The sequence below is a fragment of the Piliocolobus tephrosceles genome, chromosome 9 (genome assembly GCF_002776525.5).
Source record: "Piliocolobus tephrosceles isolate RC106 chromosome 9, ASM277652v3, whole genome shotgun sequence".
Taxonomy (NCBI): domain Eukaryota; kingdom Metazoa; phylum Chordata; class Mammalia; order Primates; family Cercopithecidae; genus Piliocolobus; species Piliocolobus tephrosceles.
In genome coordinates this window covers 120,091,924-120,109,559 of record NC_045442.1, presented here as the reverse complement: position 1 = coordinate 120,109,559, position 17,636 = coordinate 120,091,924, and the positions used below count along the sequence as shown (strand labels likewise).

Sequence of the window (17,636 nt, the reverse complement as noted above, 5' to 3'; positions counted from 1 at the left end):
GATTTTATGGGCGTAGGCCCTGCCTAGTGTTGGAGGAGGGAAATCTCTGGGCCTGATCTAAGGGGCCCCATAGCAGGATGTTTGTATTCTCCGAGTCAGACGACTGGATGGGTGGGAAGCCTTGCGCAGCATCATCTTCACGTGGAATTGTCATAGTCTAGAAGACACAGACTTTACTAAGAAGTTAAACGGCGGTCAGGAGCGGTGGCTCATGCCTGTAATCCCAGCATTTTGGGAGGCCAAGACAGATGGATCACCTGAGGTCGGGAGTTTGAGACCAGCCTGACCAACATGGAGAAACCCCATCTCTACTAAAAATACAAAATTAGCCAGGCATGGTGGTGCACGCCTGTAATCCCAGTTACTCAGGAGGCTGAGGCAGAAGAATCGCTTGAACCCAGGAGGCACAGGTTGCGGTGAGTTGAGATCGCACCATTGCACTCCAGCCTGGGCAATAAGAGCGAAACTCTGTCTCGGGAAAAAAAAAAGAAGAAGAAGTTAAGCAAGGGTCAAAAATTAGTAATAATAAAATAGCTGTCAGAGGTCTTAGGAAAGGTAAAAAAAAAAAAAAAAAAAAAGTGAGAATAATAGGTGTGGTTTATTATTGCATACACTCTTCCTTGTCATGTTATTTATTGGTGCATTTGTGAAACAGCAGCTTTAAGCCTTCTAGGGGTTCACAAGTGTGAGTCATGGTGTCCTCCTCTTATACCTGCGGGGACTTAAGAGAAACAGGTTTCATCCCGGACAGGTGTACCCAACTAGTGATTCCCTGAAGTTTAATAGCAGTGAGGACACTTTACAATACCTGATAAGTGGTCATTGATCCAGTGGTGGGGGAGTCCTTTTTTAAAAATTTTCAGTAAGGCAAAGCTGCTGGTTGAATAGGGGAAGCTATTCTTTTCTTCTGTGGGAAAGGGCAATCCCTTATTTTCATTAGGTTGAAAGACCATTTGCACCTTGCCTAAATTTCAAGGGGAGGCACAGTGAGGCATGTCCAACCCCCTATTTCCTGTCATTGCCCGAGTTTTTCAGGTTTCTTTGGGATTCTCTTTAGCCAAGGGATTTACAGCCAACTAAACATTCTAGGCCAAACAGGAATGGAGGTAGGCAGGCATTCATTAGCCCTTAAAACCCTTTTAAGCAATATAAGAGTCAAAACCTAAAAGCCAAAAATAAGCCTATACATCAAGGAAAAACCAAGAGTACAGATTCAAGTTATACCAGGGGAAAACGTGGCTTTTAAAGGCCTGTAAGATAAAATATTTTAGCATCAGGCCATAACAACAGTGGGAACCAGAGGAAACAATATTAAAGGCACTAATGAAAAAGCTGAAGGAGACAGTTATCATTGCCGGCCTTCTCAAACAGGGACAGCACCAAAAGCAGCCTGACACAACAGTTGAACTTTTGAGTTAGGAATCTGTATTAGTCCGTTTTCATGCTACCGATAAAGACATACCCAAGACTGGGCAATTTACCAAAGAAAGAGGTTTAATGGACTTACAGTTCCACGTGGCTGGGGAGGCCTCACAATCATGGTGGAAGGCAAGGAGGAGCAAGTCACACCTTACATGGATGGCAGCAGACAAAAAGGGAGCTTGTTCAGGGAAACTCCCATTTTTAAAACTGCCAGATCTCACGAGACTTATTCACTATCACGGGAACAGCACGGGAAAGACCCACCCCCATGATTCAATTACCTCCCACTGGGCTCCTCGCATGACATGTGGGAACTGTGGGAGCTACAATTCAAGATTTGATGGGGGGCGTGGCCTAAACATATCAGAATCTGTGAAGTTTTTCAAAGAAACAAGTTATAGAATTGAAAAGCAAACATTTTTGTAATTTTATTAACAGCAAATCTATACCTTAGGAAAACCTTGTTTTAACATGGGACTGTTCTCTAGAAAGACTATTAGAAACAATTCTCTTTTAATGACAACCAAATTAATTACACACAAAATTCCTTTATAAATTCCCCTTTATGAACCTTATCACAACTTAGACCACCTCTGACACGCTTGGACTTTCTGACTTGTCTAATACTACTGCTTATTTAAATAATCAGTCATTCTGCCCTAGGACAAGAATTTATCATATAAGATCTTTTTTACAGAAAATTACTCTTTAATATCCTTCCTTACCAATAACTTTTTTTTACATCTCTCTTTTCTACTTACTGGTGTCTTTATATTTTGAACTTCCTTTTTAATAACTTCTGACTTAGACAAAAACTATTCTTTTTCCCAATAAAGGATACATCTTCTTTGGCATATTTTATATAAACCTAGGAAGCAAGAAATCCTAAACTGTCTATCAGATATTGAGACTTTATAGATAAGGAACCATTCCATAATTTTAAGACTTTAAACCACACAAAAAGCTCATCATTTAAAGCCATTTTAATCATTCTAAAGCCTACAAATATCAGTGGTTTACCTAGATAAAAATTTTAAAGTTAAATTTTAGAAGATGCAATATTCCCTTTAAACTAATAAGTTTAGATTAGTCTTATGTGTTTAATTTATGAGTGATCTTTCACTTATAAGCCAATTTGATAGCACACTAGGCACAACACACATCACACAAAGTGACCTATCCAAGACCACTGGATCCAAGTTATTTGCAACATTGGGTCCTGTCTACCTGACCAAATTTTGTTTGCCCTGATAGGTATGGAAAACAGGGAGAGTCAAGGAAGGGGATCCCCTAGAAGGGAGGGAGCAAACCCCATTGCTCAAGGAGAGACCTGAGCCAGCAGAGAGTCCACTCAGCAGCAGAGACACCAAAGAGAAACATTCAGTTGACCACTTGTCTACCACAGAGGGAAAATGTCTGTCAGTCAGGTCAAGGGCCCAGGACCCCCAGTAATTTTACTTGAGCGAGGCAGCTGGTTGGGAGTGAATGGAAGAAGGTTAGCTCTAGTATTGACGGGTAGCTTTCTCCCTACTCTCTTTCACCAGGATGGTTAGAACATTCTCATTGACAATGGCCCTCTTGCTTATAGTAGGCACGCTGATTCCAGCCCAGGGACCAGCCAGTCAGGGGCTTTCATCTGGGTATCCCAGATGCTGATCTCGTGATACTTTCTTGGGATAGGTAACCCTGAGGAGGCAGATGGTTTAAAGCATTCACTAGCAATTGTGCTTTTTGACTATTTCTTTTGGGTCTCTCTGCCCGCTTTGCCCTGTCCCTATTGTAAACTCTAAGGACCAAGTTCAAGAGTTGGCTCATCGGGGTTTGGGGTCCCACTGCTGCTTTTTATAGCTTCCTTCTAATGTCAGAGGCAGACTGAGTCATAAAATGCATACCCAAGACAACTTCCCCTTCTGGGGTATCTGGATTTACCTTAGTATATTTCCTGAGTGCCTCAACCAAACAGCCCTGAAACAGAATGGGATTTTCATTTTTCCCTAAGTTACTTCGTTAACATTGTTAGGATTAACTGGCTTAACCACACACCTTTTTCTCTGCTTCTTCTCCGCAGCACAGAAAATGGATGACAATACTTACAAGTCATGCCAAGTTAAATCAAAGAACATGGTCAATTTAATAAACTCTTCTTTAAACTTTCCTGGATTCTCTAAGAACTGGCCAGATTTTTCCTTGCATAAAGCCAAGCCAGGCATAGAAAAAGGTGCATGTACTCTAATTATTCCTTTATTCCTGTTGGCTACCTCCCACAATGGACGCAGGTTTGATTTCAGGGGCTGATACAGGACTCCACTTTTGGTGGTACTGGTTGGGTTTACTTCCTCAGGCAGTCAGGGGGATAGGCTGGGGATAGTTGGATAAGGGGGAGGGGTACCTGATGACCTTAGGGTGGAATCCTGTGTTACAGACCTGGTGGGAACCCTCCCCCTGAATTGGGGGTGCTGAGGAGACTCTGGGGGAGAGTGTAGGCCTTCTAGGGGGAACAGCTAGGAGGGAATGCCTTAGGCATGACTTCCTGGTGCCTGGAAGTAGCATAGGCCAGTAAAGGGCCATAAAAGCCTGTACCTAAGGGACCTCTTCCCATTTTCCTTTTTTATTGAGACTCTGCTCTGTCACGCAGGCTGGAGTGCAGTGGCACAATCACAGCTCACTGCAGCCTCCAACCCTTGGGATCAAATGATCCTCCTGCCTCAACCTCCCAGAGTAGCTAGGACTACAGGTGCATATCACCATGCCCAGCTATTTTGTTTTTTAATTTTTTGTAGAGATGGGGTATTGCTATGTTGCCCAGATTGGTCTTGAACTCCTAGCCTCAAGCTATCCTCCCTCCTGAACCTCCCAAAGTGCTGGGATTAAAGGCATGAGCCACTGCACCTGGCCCTTCCTTTTTTTAAAAAAACCAAGTAAGTCCAGTTATAAAATAGCATTATGGTATAAAGAACCACGTTTAAGCCACATCTCTTGGTTTTCTAAGTTTTATTGGGAGCAAATGACGCTGCAATAGAAAATGAGTTTCTTTTTAAGTCGAATTTCAATTTTCACCAAAAGCCTTAAAGACACCCTGCTGGCAAGTCTTTTAGGATGCTCGCCATTGTCCCCCTGTCTAAGAAGGATCTTCACCAGACAAAGAAGTTTTTCTAAGGCTAGTGAGAGGGAAAGCAACTGGGCCCTTGCAGTTCTTCCTTTCAGATTCCGACTTCCTGTAGAGAAGGTGTACATACAGATAGCAAGGTGTTACAAAAGTAGATTATAAGTGTTTGCCAGTGAATTAAACATGACGAAAGTATTTTTATTATGCAAAGTGCAGAAGGGAAAGTGTAAATAAAGTAACAATAAGAAAAGAAAATGTTTCTATGGAAAATGAGAACTTTAGGGCAGAAAAAAAGAAAAGGCAAGACTAAGACTCCCCTAGGGTGGGCCTCCAACCCACAATGCTAGAGGGAATGTCAATGCTGAAAACCCCAGAGCATCTTGGGAGCAGCCAACAATACCAAATGTCAAAAAACCCAGAGTACCCAAGTATCAGCCAATGAGGATCCCGCCACCAAATGCCAAAAGCCCTAGAGCACCCAAGAAGCCAGAAAACAGTGAACCCCATAGGCCAGGTAGGGCCACAGAACAACGTGATTCTGGTGTCCCAGAATCAACACACCAGGAGACCTCTCCAACCAAGTGTCCTGCCTTAAGCAATACCCAAACACAGTTAGAAGGGAACCAAAGCAAAAACTACAAATGAAATATGCATTTCAGGCTGGGCACGGTGGCTCACACCTATAATCCCAACACTTTGGGAGGCCGAGCCAGGCGGAACACTTGAGGTCAGGGTTTCAAGACCAGCCTGGACAACATGACGAAACTCCCTCTCTACTAAAAGTACAAAAATTAGCCAGGCGGAGTGGTACACTACTGCAGTCCCAGCTACTTGGGAGGCTGAGGCATGAGAATTGCTTAAATCCAGGAGGCGGTGGATGCAGTGAGCTAAGGTCACGCCACTACACTCTAGCCTAGGCCGCAGAGAGAGACTCCGTCTCAAAAAAAAAAAAAAAAAATGTATTTCAAGGTGGAAAATAAAATGAAACAGCCAACGGAAAAATTATGTGGATGGCATTAGAGGAGAAACAGTGGAGAGAAGGGGTGACAAGGATATGGCAGGTCAGGTGTGCCTCTGTCCACGGCAACCAAATAGCGGGGGGGCTTTGAATTGACTCCCTAGCCAAAGACCTCATTTCCTGGCTCACCTGATACTGTTGGGGGTAGGGGATGCAAAGGGGACACTTACCTGTCTGCAGAAGCCACAGTGGTGCCAACCACTCTCTAACATGGTGCTCAGGTGAAGGTCACTTCCTCAGGTTTCCCCAGCTTGGGCGGACTTGGCTGCTGTGATGTGACCAGCATGCAGGCCAGTGTCCAGTCAATCAGGGTAGTGGGTCTCACACAAGGCAGTGCTGTGGCCACTCACCCGTCCACTCAGTTCTGCCTCCACCACCTGCAGGAAAGATCATGGCTTTCAAAAGGCATGTGGCTAGTGTTCCAGCTCTCTGCAGTGCCAACAGCCCTCCACAGCTTTGATTGCCACATCACCAACCACCAACTGCTGCCTTTTGCCATCTCGCCATCTCGCCATCTCAACAATCACGGACTGTCACCTCGTGCCGTCCCACAGGTCACAGTTTTGCTATCTTGCTGTCTCTCACCATTGCTGTGTCTCACTGTCTGGCTTCTTCCCTCTGTGGTTTCCAGGATGATGCAGGAAGGTGAGCCCCCAAAGTGGGGCTTAACCCAGGAGGGATTTTGGCTTTATGCAGGAAAGAATTCAAGGGCCAGCCAGCACTGTTAGATAACAAGCTTTCATTGAAGGGCACTGCTGCTTGCAGAGGAGAGCTAACTCCAAGGCAGTGCCCTGCCCCCAGAGCCATACCTGTGGGCTGCTGGCAACTGCATTTATATCCACTTATACCCACTTTCAATTACATGCAAATTAAAGGCCAGGTTAATGCAAACCGAGGGACAGGTTATTCAGAACTTTCCAGGAAATGGGCAGTATCTTCCAGGTCCTTGCCATGGAAAGCGGCAGTCACTTTTGGATTGTTGCCGTGGCGTTTGTAAACCGTCATGGTGCTGTTGGGACTGCTTTATGCTAATGAGCAGTGAGGGCAGCGAGGGATCCCTTTCGTTCCATCTGCCTGTTTCTGCCAGTTTTTTCACTTCATCCTTTCAGGATCAGGAAATAAGTCCTGCAGGTCTCCTTCCTCAGAGTGACAGCAACCTCAGCCTGCTCTCATGACTGTGTTTCAGTCACAGACAGTCAGACCATATGGATACAAGGGGATTCAACTGAGGTGCAGTGAAGCCCCCAAGATCCCTCCTAACACACACACTGATGCTGAAAGAAGCAGAATGGCAAAATGCTCTGCCATCACTCTGGTTGGTGTGAACTTACTCTCAGTGTGAATCTAGATGGGTTACTTCATATCTCTATGCCTCAGGAAAGGACTGGTGTGGAAATAAACACACTATAATGTAAACTTTGGAGTCAGAATGGATGACTGCACTGATGTAGGACATGCGCCACTTTATAACCAATTTAGATCCATTGAGAAAAAGAAATTAACTAAAGTTACTCACCCTTCTCAAAATGTCCACCAGTGAAAGTGATTAAGATGGAACATGTCATCAGGTTATTCATAAAAGCAAAACATCAGTGTTTGGGGAAGACCGAAGCTTGCCTCGTGCTTGTCTTTTGCTACCATGTCCTTAGTTCCAGAGGCACCACTGCCCTAGGACTGTGCCTCTGCACAGAAAACGTGGGGTTCTGCACTTTGGCAGGAACCAGCAGATAGCAGGAAAGCATCCCTAGCTGCCCTCATTGCTCATTAGCATAAGACACTCCGACCAGCACCATGACAGTTTACAAATGCTATGGCAATGACCTGGAAGTTACCGCCCCTTTCTGTGCCAGTGACCAGGAAGTTACTGCCCATTTTCTAGAAAATTCAGAAGGGCATTTTCTGGAAAGACAATGTGCAGAGCACATGTGGCAGCAAAGGTATATTATTTGCCTTTCCCCTGATATGCTCAGAACTTTCTAGAAAATGACTTTTAAAGCCTATCTTCCCTCACAATGAGGATATTCTCTGCAGTGAGAAGTGGGAGACCTGAAAGACATCATTTGCCTTTTTCCTGATATGCTCAGAGCCAACCTTGCCCAACTGTCTTATATCCTCCGGCCCCGCCCATCCTTTCCCCAGCATCCTCTCTCCAGCGTCCTGATTAATATTCCTTCCATTTCATGCTTCTCTCTCGGGATGGAAGTTGCCATACTCATATGCAGCTACCCCCTTTGGTAACACTGTGACCGCTTACCCACTAACCTGGACCTCCAAACTCACTTTTTGTACTCTTTATCCTTTCTTAAGAGAGTGTGTGTGTACGCGCGCATGCTCACGCCTGTGTACAAGAATTTGAGAAAGTAAATTAATTTGGTGTTGAGAGGAAGGTTGAATTTTTCTTAGTCCCCGTGGGCTCTTTCTTCCAGTAGCACTGGAATGACCAGTGACAATCCCAGGTTTGAGTTTCTCCTGCTGACAAAGAGGCTCATATACAAAAGGGCGTTAATCTGGCTCTGGGCTTTAGACCTGGGCCCAGGTCCCCTGGGTAGTAAAGTACAACAGCAAGACATTGTGGAATCTGTTCTCACCTAGGGCCTCTGTGGCTCTGATCTCTTTGCATAGAGGGTCACAGGTCCCCACACCTCCCCCTTTGCCCATGTTCTTTCCTGATGAAGAAGAAGAAAATAGAAACAAATCCCCTGAAGGCTCTTCTAAGAAGGATCCAAAATATATATATTTTTTTTTTTTTTTGGCAACAGATCTTGCTCTGTTGCCCAGGCTGGAGTGCAGTGGCATAATCTCAGCTCAGTGCAACCTCCACTTCCCAGGTTCAAGCAAGACTCCTGCCTCAGCCTCCCGAGTAGCTGGGACTACAGGTGCATACCACCACGCCTGACTAACTTTTTGTACTTTTAGTAGAGATGGGATTTTGCCACGTTGGCCCGGCTGGTCTCGAACTCCTGGACTCAAGTGATCTGCCCACCTCGGCCTCCCAGAGTGCTGGGATAACAGGTGTAAGCCACCATGCCCAGCCTTCATTCTATTCTCTCTGGAGCCATAGACACTCAAACATTGGCCATAGGTTGTGCCTTTTTAAGCCTATCTTCCCTCACTAAGAGGATGTTCTTTAGGTATGTCATCATAACGGCCCAAACAATCAGTAGATGAAGTACTTCTTCGGCTTCTCATGTGTGCCTAGAACTGTTCTAGGAATTGCAGGCTGACAAAAGGAGCAGGAGCGACACCTGCTTTCAAAGACCTTAGAGCACTGAACAGTCCTGAGCGGACTGTCCCACCTTAGAAAATGGATCTACTTCGTCACGGGGCTCATACCACATCAGTCCCATCACTGCAGCCACCTTGTGGCTCGGACTGGGATGCTTGGGGCAGAAAAGGCCTCAGTCAGAGAAGCCTCTGAGCAGTTAAGTACTTGACACTGGCAGCAGTGTTAGGTGAGGGAGATTTTAGAGGACCAGCACCCTGTTTCTCCTTTGGCCATATGAATTTCCACTGCATTTCTTCTGGGGCTCCAATTACTCCAATGATCCTTTCTCTTATTCTAACTATCCTTTCTTTTACCCCTCAGCTTTTTTCATCTCTCCCAAAGGATGACAAGCCTCCAAATCAAGGTCTAGAGGTCAGGAAGGGGACAAAGAAAAAAGGAAAACTTACGCCAAGTCCTGTTTTGTTTCTATCTAAGACTCTTGACTTTAAAGAGCTCCAAGGATTGGGGAGAAGGGAAGGGGTATGTATTAATAGGAGTCATGAAGTCAAAAGGCATCTGATTGAACCTCCTTCTTCTGTCCTGCTCAGAACGATGAGATAAAGCCAAGGTCAAAAGCAAGGCCAGGTTGGAAGGATTATTAGAAAAGTCATGAGGGAAAAAGCAGTTCACTCTCCTTAAGCAAATGTGAAATACACTTCCTATAGCAATAAATAATCATGCAGGATGGGGCGTACATGCTGTAAACACCTTTAATACAATTCTAATTTTCTCTTTGCTTCAAGAGCCGCAGATTGTTATGGCAACAAAACAGAAAAACAGATCACACTATTAATTTGATATCTCAGCTTCATTTGTTCCACATTTGCAATACAGCACTTGCATAATAAACAGCCTAGGCTGAGCCAAAGCACGGAAAACACCAGCGCCACAGAAGGCCAGCGTGGGGCACCCTCTCAGCCCCGAGTTCTGTTAAATAAAAAATAAATAATAATTTTCTACAAAGAATAGCTGTTTGGCTTCCCACACAATTTGATATTTGATTGATAACACTTGACAAGCAGATAATTCTATTCTTGTCCGCACAATGCCGATATAATGGAAAACATCAAAAGGCGGTATCGTGCTGCAGGGACAGTTCTCCACTGCAAGTTTTCAGCGGACGAAACTTGCCTGGCCCAGCTCTTAACTCTCCATTTGCCTGGGCCCTTCCTGCATTCCCCCTCATTCCTCCACGTGAGAACGGATGAATACAGGCTTGTATTAGCTTCCTATTGCTGCTATAACAAATTACCCTCAATTTAGCAGCTTGACAACACAAATTTATGATGTTACAATTTTGGAGGTCAGAAGTGTAAAATAGGGCTCACTGGGCTGAAATTGAGATGTAGGCATACTTTGCAACCAATCTTTTCAAAACAAAAATCTGATTATTTAACGTAGAGAAAAAGAAAGTCTTAAACTTCTGATGGAAGAATAAACTGGTAAGATATTCCTTGGATAGAAACTTGGCACTACTTAGTAAAGCTGGATATTCTCTTACTTATATTTTTTATATAATTTCTATAATTTAAAGATACCTTTTAGGCCAGGTACGGTGGCTCATGCCTGTAATCCCAGCACCTTGGGAGGCCAAAGCAGGCAGATCACTTGAGGCCAGGAGTTTGAGACCAGCCTGGCCAACACAGAGAAACCCCATTTCTACTAAAAATACCAAAATTAGCCAGGTGTGGTGGTAGGCACCTGTAGTCCCAGCTACTCAGGAGTCTGAAGCACAAGAATCGCCTGAACCCAGGAGGTAGAGGTTGCAGTGAGCAGAGATCGTGCCACTGAACTCCAGCCTGGGTGACAGAGAGAGATTCTGTCTCAAAAAAAAATAAAGAAAGAAAGGTAGGTACTTTTTAATGCCAATTTCATTAAAAAAAAAAAATACCTAAGATTGTGCACTGCACTGCTGTTTATAATAGTAAAAAACTGGAAACAAGATTGTTCATTGTAGGCCAGGTGTGGTGGCTAATGCCTGTACATGCTTTGGAAGGCTGAGGTGGGAGGATTGCTTGAGGCTGGGAGTTCAAGATCAACCTAGGCAACATAGTGAGACCCTGTCCCTGCAAAAAAAAAATAAAAATAAAAACCGAAAATGGTGGCGCAGGCCTGTAGCTAAGACAAGAGGATCGCTTGAGTCCAAGAAATCAAAGCTGCAGTGAGCTATGATAGCACCGCTGCACTCTAGCCTGGGGGACAGAGCAAGACCCTAAGTCTCTAAATAAAACAAACAAATAAGAGCCACCTCTTCAACATACACAAATTCCAAGAACAGTGTTGAGCCAAGAACCAAGTGGCACAGTGATACATACAGTATGTTCTCCTTCGCTTAAAGTTTAAAAAGCCTATTTAAACAAAAAACCAATACCACATAATATACATATGGACCCACAAATATGTAGTAAATATATAAAAACAGAGGAAAGTAAATAAAATATGACAGCAAGAGAGATCGTACTTGCCTAGGGCTGATGGTTAGAGAAAGCTTTCTGTGGAGATGCTTGGATGACAGGAAAGGGCTGGGGGTGCAGGCATAGGGGCAGGAGCTGAGGCCCCTGTACACCCTGGGACTGCAGAGCACAGCTGCAGGGCTAGACTACTTGGAACCAAATCCTGCTCTGCCGTGTAACCTATGTGTGACCCTGGGCAAGTGACAGAACCTCTCTGCCATGTCTACAGCAGCATAATAATGGCATCTGCCTCATAGGGGTGCTGGAGGATGAAATAGGTGGCCTGAATAAGTGATAGCAATGCCTGGTATGCAATGAGGACCCTGTCAATGTTTGCTCTTATTTATATTCCAGGGAGAGGAAACTGTAAAGTCAAAGACTAGGTTAGCGGGAGGAAGGATAAGCAGAAAAACACTGAGCATTTATATACTGGCAAGAAACCCAAGTGACTGGAACAAAGCAAGCCAGCAGCGAACGGATGGCCTTGAGGCTGGAGAGCCAGGCAGGGGTCAAAGTTCCCTTGCAAGGAGCTTGGCTATCATTCCATGGGCTACTGGAGAGACAGAAGCTGTGGAGCAATGGGATCCGATGTTAACTTGAAAGAGATCACTCTTACTCACCAATGCAATTGAGTGAACTACTGACATGCTCAGCCATTTAATGGATCTAGAGGGAATTATGCAGACTGAAAAAAGCCAATCCCAAAAGGTAATATACGGCATGATTCCATTTATACGACACTGGTGAAATGACATCACAGAAATGAAGAACGGATTAGTGGTTGCTGGTAGTTAAAGAGGAGTAGAAGCACCTGGACGGTGGTTATGAAAAGCCAACATAGGAATCCCTGTGGTAACAGAACCGTTCTGTAGCTTCCTTGACTTTGTCAATGTCAATATCTTGGGTATGATCCTGTACCATTGTTTTGCAAGATGTTACCACTGGGGGAACTGGTTAAAGGGTATACTCTTCATATTATTTCTTGAAACTGCATGTAAACCTATAGTTGTCTCAAGAAAATTTAACAGGAATACAAAAAAGAAAAAAAAAAAAGCCAACTCTCCATAGAAAATAATTTGGAAATCATGTAAGATAGAAGCTCCAAAATTCCACTCCAGAGAGCAGGGATACAGTCATTTTAGCCTGGAAAAAGTTGAAGGCATATCTAATCAAAAGATACTCTCAGACTGTTGAAACAAAGCACCCAGAGAATATCCAGCTTTGAGAACTGCTGCTTCCTGGTATACTCTCCAAAATTATCTTGCTGCAAAATGTAGCTGAAGTCACAAAGAAAGCAACTTCCATGACAAGGTAGCAGCTAGGACAGTGAGAGCTGGACCTCCAGGGACCTCCTCTCTAGAGCTGCAGATGACATCTGCATACGTGATCCAAGTTGTCCCACTGAGAAAAAAAGACAGAACCAACATCTCTATAGTCTCAATGGTTGTGTCCTCCAAAACTCATATGTTGAAATTCTAACCCCCAAGATGATAGCATTAGGAGATGGGGCCTTTTGGAGAAGATTAGGTCATGAAGGTAGAGCCCTCAAGAATAAGATTAGTGTCCTCAGAAAAGGGGCCCCAGAGAGCTGACTCACCCCTTCTGCCATGTGAGGATACGGTGAGAAGATGACCATGTACAAACCAGGAAATGGGCCCTCACCAGATGCCCAGGCTGCCGGTGCCTTGATCTTGGACTTCCCAGCCCCCAGAACTGTGAGCAATAAAGGTCTGTGGCTTATAAGCTACCCAGTCTGTGGCATTTTGTTATAGAAGCTCAAATAGCTGAAGACGAACATAACAGCCATAAAACAGGATTTTTCTGGCTCCCTCTCATCTGCTCTTCCAGGGCCTCAGCATCAACTAGCGGCTTACCCTGCCCCTGAGGATAGCTCACCTGGGCGTATGGGCGTGTCTTCCGAGACACCATGACAGGCCATTCTCTGCCTCCCCTGCTCCGGCTCCCTGCCAACTGCCACCAAGGGTCTGATGTTTGTCCCAAGGCCTCTGCTGCTTACAACCCCCATTTGTCACCCCACAGGGCTCTGTAGTGGCTTCCTCTCCCACTTCCCACTCTGCCTACTGCTCCCAGGAGCTCCAACAGTAACCCTCGTTGGCAAAGTGACTGCTGAGGGGCCACAGGGTCTCCCAGTGAAATTGCCTTTTCATTTTCTACTTGAAGCCCCTGTTCTCCAGAATGGGGGCACAAATCCTTGAGGACTTGACTAAAAACAGATCCCTGCATCTCCAAGTGGGAGGCACTAGCTCCGAATCTAGCCTGTGGCCTTGGTTCTCTCTTCTTTGTTGATTTTTTTTCCTCCTTAGCTCCTTAGCCAAACAGACCCTTGGGAATCATTCTATGAAAGATTGGAAGGGGACAGGAGGGAGAAGGAGAGTGAAAGCAGGCAGCCTCTAAGTTTGGAAAAAACTTGCCCAGCCACGCTGACCAGCACATGCTCCAGGGAAAATGGAAGACAGAATGAACCTCAGAGGGTAGAGCTGCATAGAAGCAGCATGGACCTGCTAGGAGAGTGCGGTCCAGGCATGGGTGCAACTGAGAGGTCAGAAGTGAAGACACCGGGCCGAGTCAGAGGGACTTGTAGGAAAGAGACGAATGTAAGACTCCAGGTCTCAGGCCTTGAGTACCGTGACAAGCGGCTTGGAGTTGACAACAAATTCAGTTCTAGGAATCTCTCCAACACCCTTATCCACACATGTCCTGTGACAGTTGTACTTCAGGGCTGGTTCATCTACCATTCCAGCCATGATCTTCCTTGTCTTCCTCTACAGCTGAGCCTATAAAATGATACCTATCTACACCCAGCTTCCTTTAAGTCTCGGGTGGCCATGTGCATGGTCTGGCCATTTCAGTAGAAACAGTCCCTGCAAAGGGGGCTTTTCCTCCATCCTCCCCAACTCCCCCCCCCCCCCCACACAAATGCAGTGTCACAAAAGAAGAAAGTGTTTGGCCTGACTCTTACCTTTGGGCATCTTCCTTCCTGGCTGGAATGCAGGCACAGCCAAGATGTGGCACAAGATGTGGCAGCTGTCTCGTGACCAGGAGGACCAAGCCACACCCTAGGAGGGCAGAACAGAAAGAGGCTGCTTTCTTCCTAACGTCTGTTAGCGGCAGCCCCAGCCCTGGACTGTCTACCTGCAGATGTCCTGTTACCCTGACGAGAAGGAAGGACGAAAGGGAGGTGGAAAGAAAGGAAGATCCAAGGACAGAGGGAAGAATTATGTTGAAAGATTATAATTGGGTTGTTTATTACTTGCAGGAAAATGCATTGCCAGACACTGTAGGATCATTTGTAATATCAAAAAAATTGGAGGACTGGTGTGGTGGCTCATGCCTGTAATCCCAACACTTTGGGAGGCTAAGGTAGGCAGATCACTTGAGATCAGGAGTTCGAGGCCAGCCTGGCCAACATGGCAAAACTCCATCTCTACTAAAAATATAAAAAATTAGCCAGATGTGGTGTCAGGTGCCTGTAATCCAAGCTACCAGGAGGCTGAGGCAGGAGAATTGCTTGAACCCAGGAGGCGGAGGTTGCAGTGAGCTGAGATCGTGCCACTGCACTCCAGCCTGGGCAACAGAGCGGGACTCCATCTCAAAAAAAAAAATTGGGAATAATTGATACGGAAGTAGTAACATAAATTATGAGCCATCCACAATATAAAATACTATGTAGTGGTGAAGTACACACACATATATAGTGACATGGAAAGATCCCTGGGTCACATTGTCAAGTGAAACAAGCCAGTCAATAGAACAATCCAGGTCCTCCTTGCCTAACGGGGTTGTGTCCCAATAAACATGTTGAAAGTTGAAAATATTGTACATTGAAAATACATTTAGTCCGCCTAATCTACTGAACATCTCAGCCTGGTTAAACATGCTCAGAACACTCACATTAGCCTATGGTGGGGCAAAATCATCTTGTACAAAGCCTATTTCATACTAAAATATTGAATATCTCATGGAATTTGTTGAACAGCGTAATGAAAGTGAAAGCAGAATGGGTGTTGGAAGTATGGTTTCTATGAAATGGGTATCACTTTTATACCATCGTAAAATAAAAACACTGTAAGCTGGGGAACGTCTGTGTATAGTAGGGACCAGCTTATGTGATTTTTTAAATTATGTGTGTACATATATATCCCTATGCATCTAGATAAAAGCAGAAGTATATATACCAACTGTTAACAATGGTTATTTCTAGGATTGTGGAAGGGCAGGGATGGGCTGGGGTGAAGAGGGCTTTCATGAAAACTACAGAGTGAAAAACTCTATCGTTCTGAGGGAAAAGCAATTAAAAAGCATAGTGTTGGTTTCCTCCCCTCCTCCCCTGTGATAAGTGATTTCTTCTGATCCTGAACAGCAGACAACGTCTTGGGAGATCATCCTCTAGGTGCCTTTGACTCTAGACTTCCAAACACCAATCTTCCACCATAGAAAGAAAGACCCACGGCTGTGTGGACAGGGAACCCATTTGAACTGCCACATTGATGCCATTAACACTGGGCTTCTGCCCTTCCTTCTGGAAACCTAGAAATGGAGATCTTACACTTCAATCAAACAAGCAATCGAGCCATTCAAATAACTGCTTTTATGATACCCCAAATCCAGCCAAACATTCTCACCCCATTCTGGTGTGTGACTCTCCATCGCCCTAGCAAACCTGGCCCACACACCCTGCTACCAATAACGTTGGGAGAAACTTTTCTGGGACCCCAGCTCTCTCTTCCTCTCCTGAAAGGGAGTCTAAGTCAAGGATATTCCCTATCACTTCTCTGCAGCACCAGGAAGGGACCTGGGGGGAGGAATGTGCCTGGCTTTTTGGGCTCTGCTAAGTGTGGGTCTGCCTGATGCCATGAGTGGGCCGATTGGACATGGCCTAAGCATTACACAGCTGCTTGAAAGGATCACTGCTGTGTAATTCACGCCACAGTGGGCACAAGGGAGAGCATTTTCAAAAGTGGCTCCAATTAATGACGGTCCAGGGACATTCACAAGGCACAGGTCCTGAGCACAGAGCCCTGGCTGGCATGGTGAGGGCCCACAGTGGTGAGACCACTGCAGGCTCCCATTGAGGGGAAAGGATCCACACAGACACTCATGGCTGCAGCTAAATGAAACGCTTCAGAAGCATTATGTTAAGGAAGTGCAAATTATTATTATTATTATTATTATTATTATTATTATTAAGACAGAGTTTCCCTCTTGTCGCCCAGGCTGGAGTGCAGTGGTGCGATCTCACCTCACTGCAACCTCTGCCTCCTCGGTTCAAGCGATTCTCCTGCCTCAACCTCCTGAGTAGCTGGGATTATAGGCACCTGCCATGAAGCCTGGCTAATTTTTTGTATTTTTAGTAGAGATGGGGTTTTGTCATGTTGGCCAGGCTGGTCTCGAACTCCTGACAACAGGTGATCCACCCACCTCGGCTCCCAAAGTGCTGGGTTACAGGTGTGAGCCACCGTGCCCAGCCATAGGAAGTGCAAATTAATAATGGTGCACAGAAGTTGAAGAGAGGCGAGGGAGCAGACAAGTTTTCATTTCAAAGTCAGCACGAGGACCTGTGAGAGAAGGACAGAACTGAGGTGGCCCCTGCACAGCAATCTCAGAGGCATGGGGACAGCCTCTGGGTAATCACTCTCAGCCTGGAACTCACCAGAGAATGAGGGGACACCACACAGTCCCCTCTCAGTGGATTTCCTGCATCTTATAGCCAAGTCCCACTTCAGCCCAATACTCCATCCAGGAAGCCTTTACTGGCTACCTACTGTGCAAAACCTTGAGGTGGGAGATGCAGAGGGCCCCTTGGTGCCTGTGCAAACGGGCAAGGGGCACTGCTGAGCCCTGCAGCAGCCCTGGGGGAGCTGTCACCAGCACAGCAACTGCAAGGACCAGGGAGCTCTGCATAGAAGAACGACAATGCCACAAACAATAACTGAGCACAGGCAGAGCGTGACCAGGGAGAGCGCGGATGCTGGCGCATGAAGGCTGCACTCAGGACAGCCCTCTCCAGCTTCACGTCCTCAGGGTTACGGATCCACCCAGGGCTGGTGGTCACAGCAAGCACCCTCCATCCTCCACTCTGCGCCTAAGAGCCCTTTCTGATGTCCAGCCTGGGGCCCTTTGCAAGGCCAGAGCCAAGGGGTCCGTGGGAAGCATGTGATGGGGTGGGACAGAGGGTGGGGGCATGGGTGGAGTTCAACACAGGAGGCGAGTCACAGTCGGGGCGTTGTTATGTGTGGCCTCATGTGTGTTATGTGTCATGCATAGCATTGTGCATGGTGCAGAAGCTGAGTTGCGGCGGACTGTGGAGCGTGGTGCAGGAGCTGAGTTGCGGCGGACTGTGGAGCGTGGTGC

The 17,636-nt window shown here is 45.9% G+C and overlaps 1 long non-coding RNA gene across 1 annotated transcript in view; it reads right to left on the bottom strand.

The window, feature by feature from the left end:
* Positions 1 to 5,723: 5,723 nt before the first annotated feature.
* The window catches only part of LOC111549995, a 16,008-nt gene continuing 4,095 nt past the window's right edge, over positions 5,724 to 17,636 (bottom strand). The window contains exons 2-3 of the long non-coding RNA XR_002733892.2: positions 14,245 to 14,341; positions 5,724 to 5,923 (exon numbers count right to left, since the gene is read on the bottom strand). This is a non-coding gene — a long non-coding RNA (uncharacterized LOC111549995). The remainder of the gene's footprint in view (positions 5,924 to 14,244; positions 14,342 to 17,636) is intronic.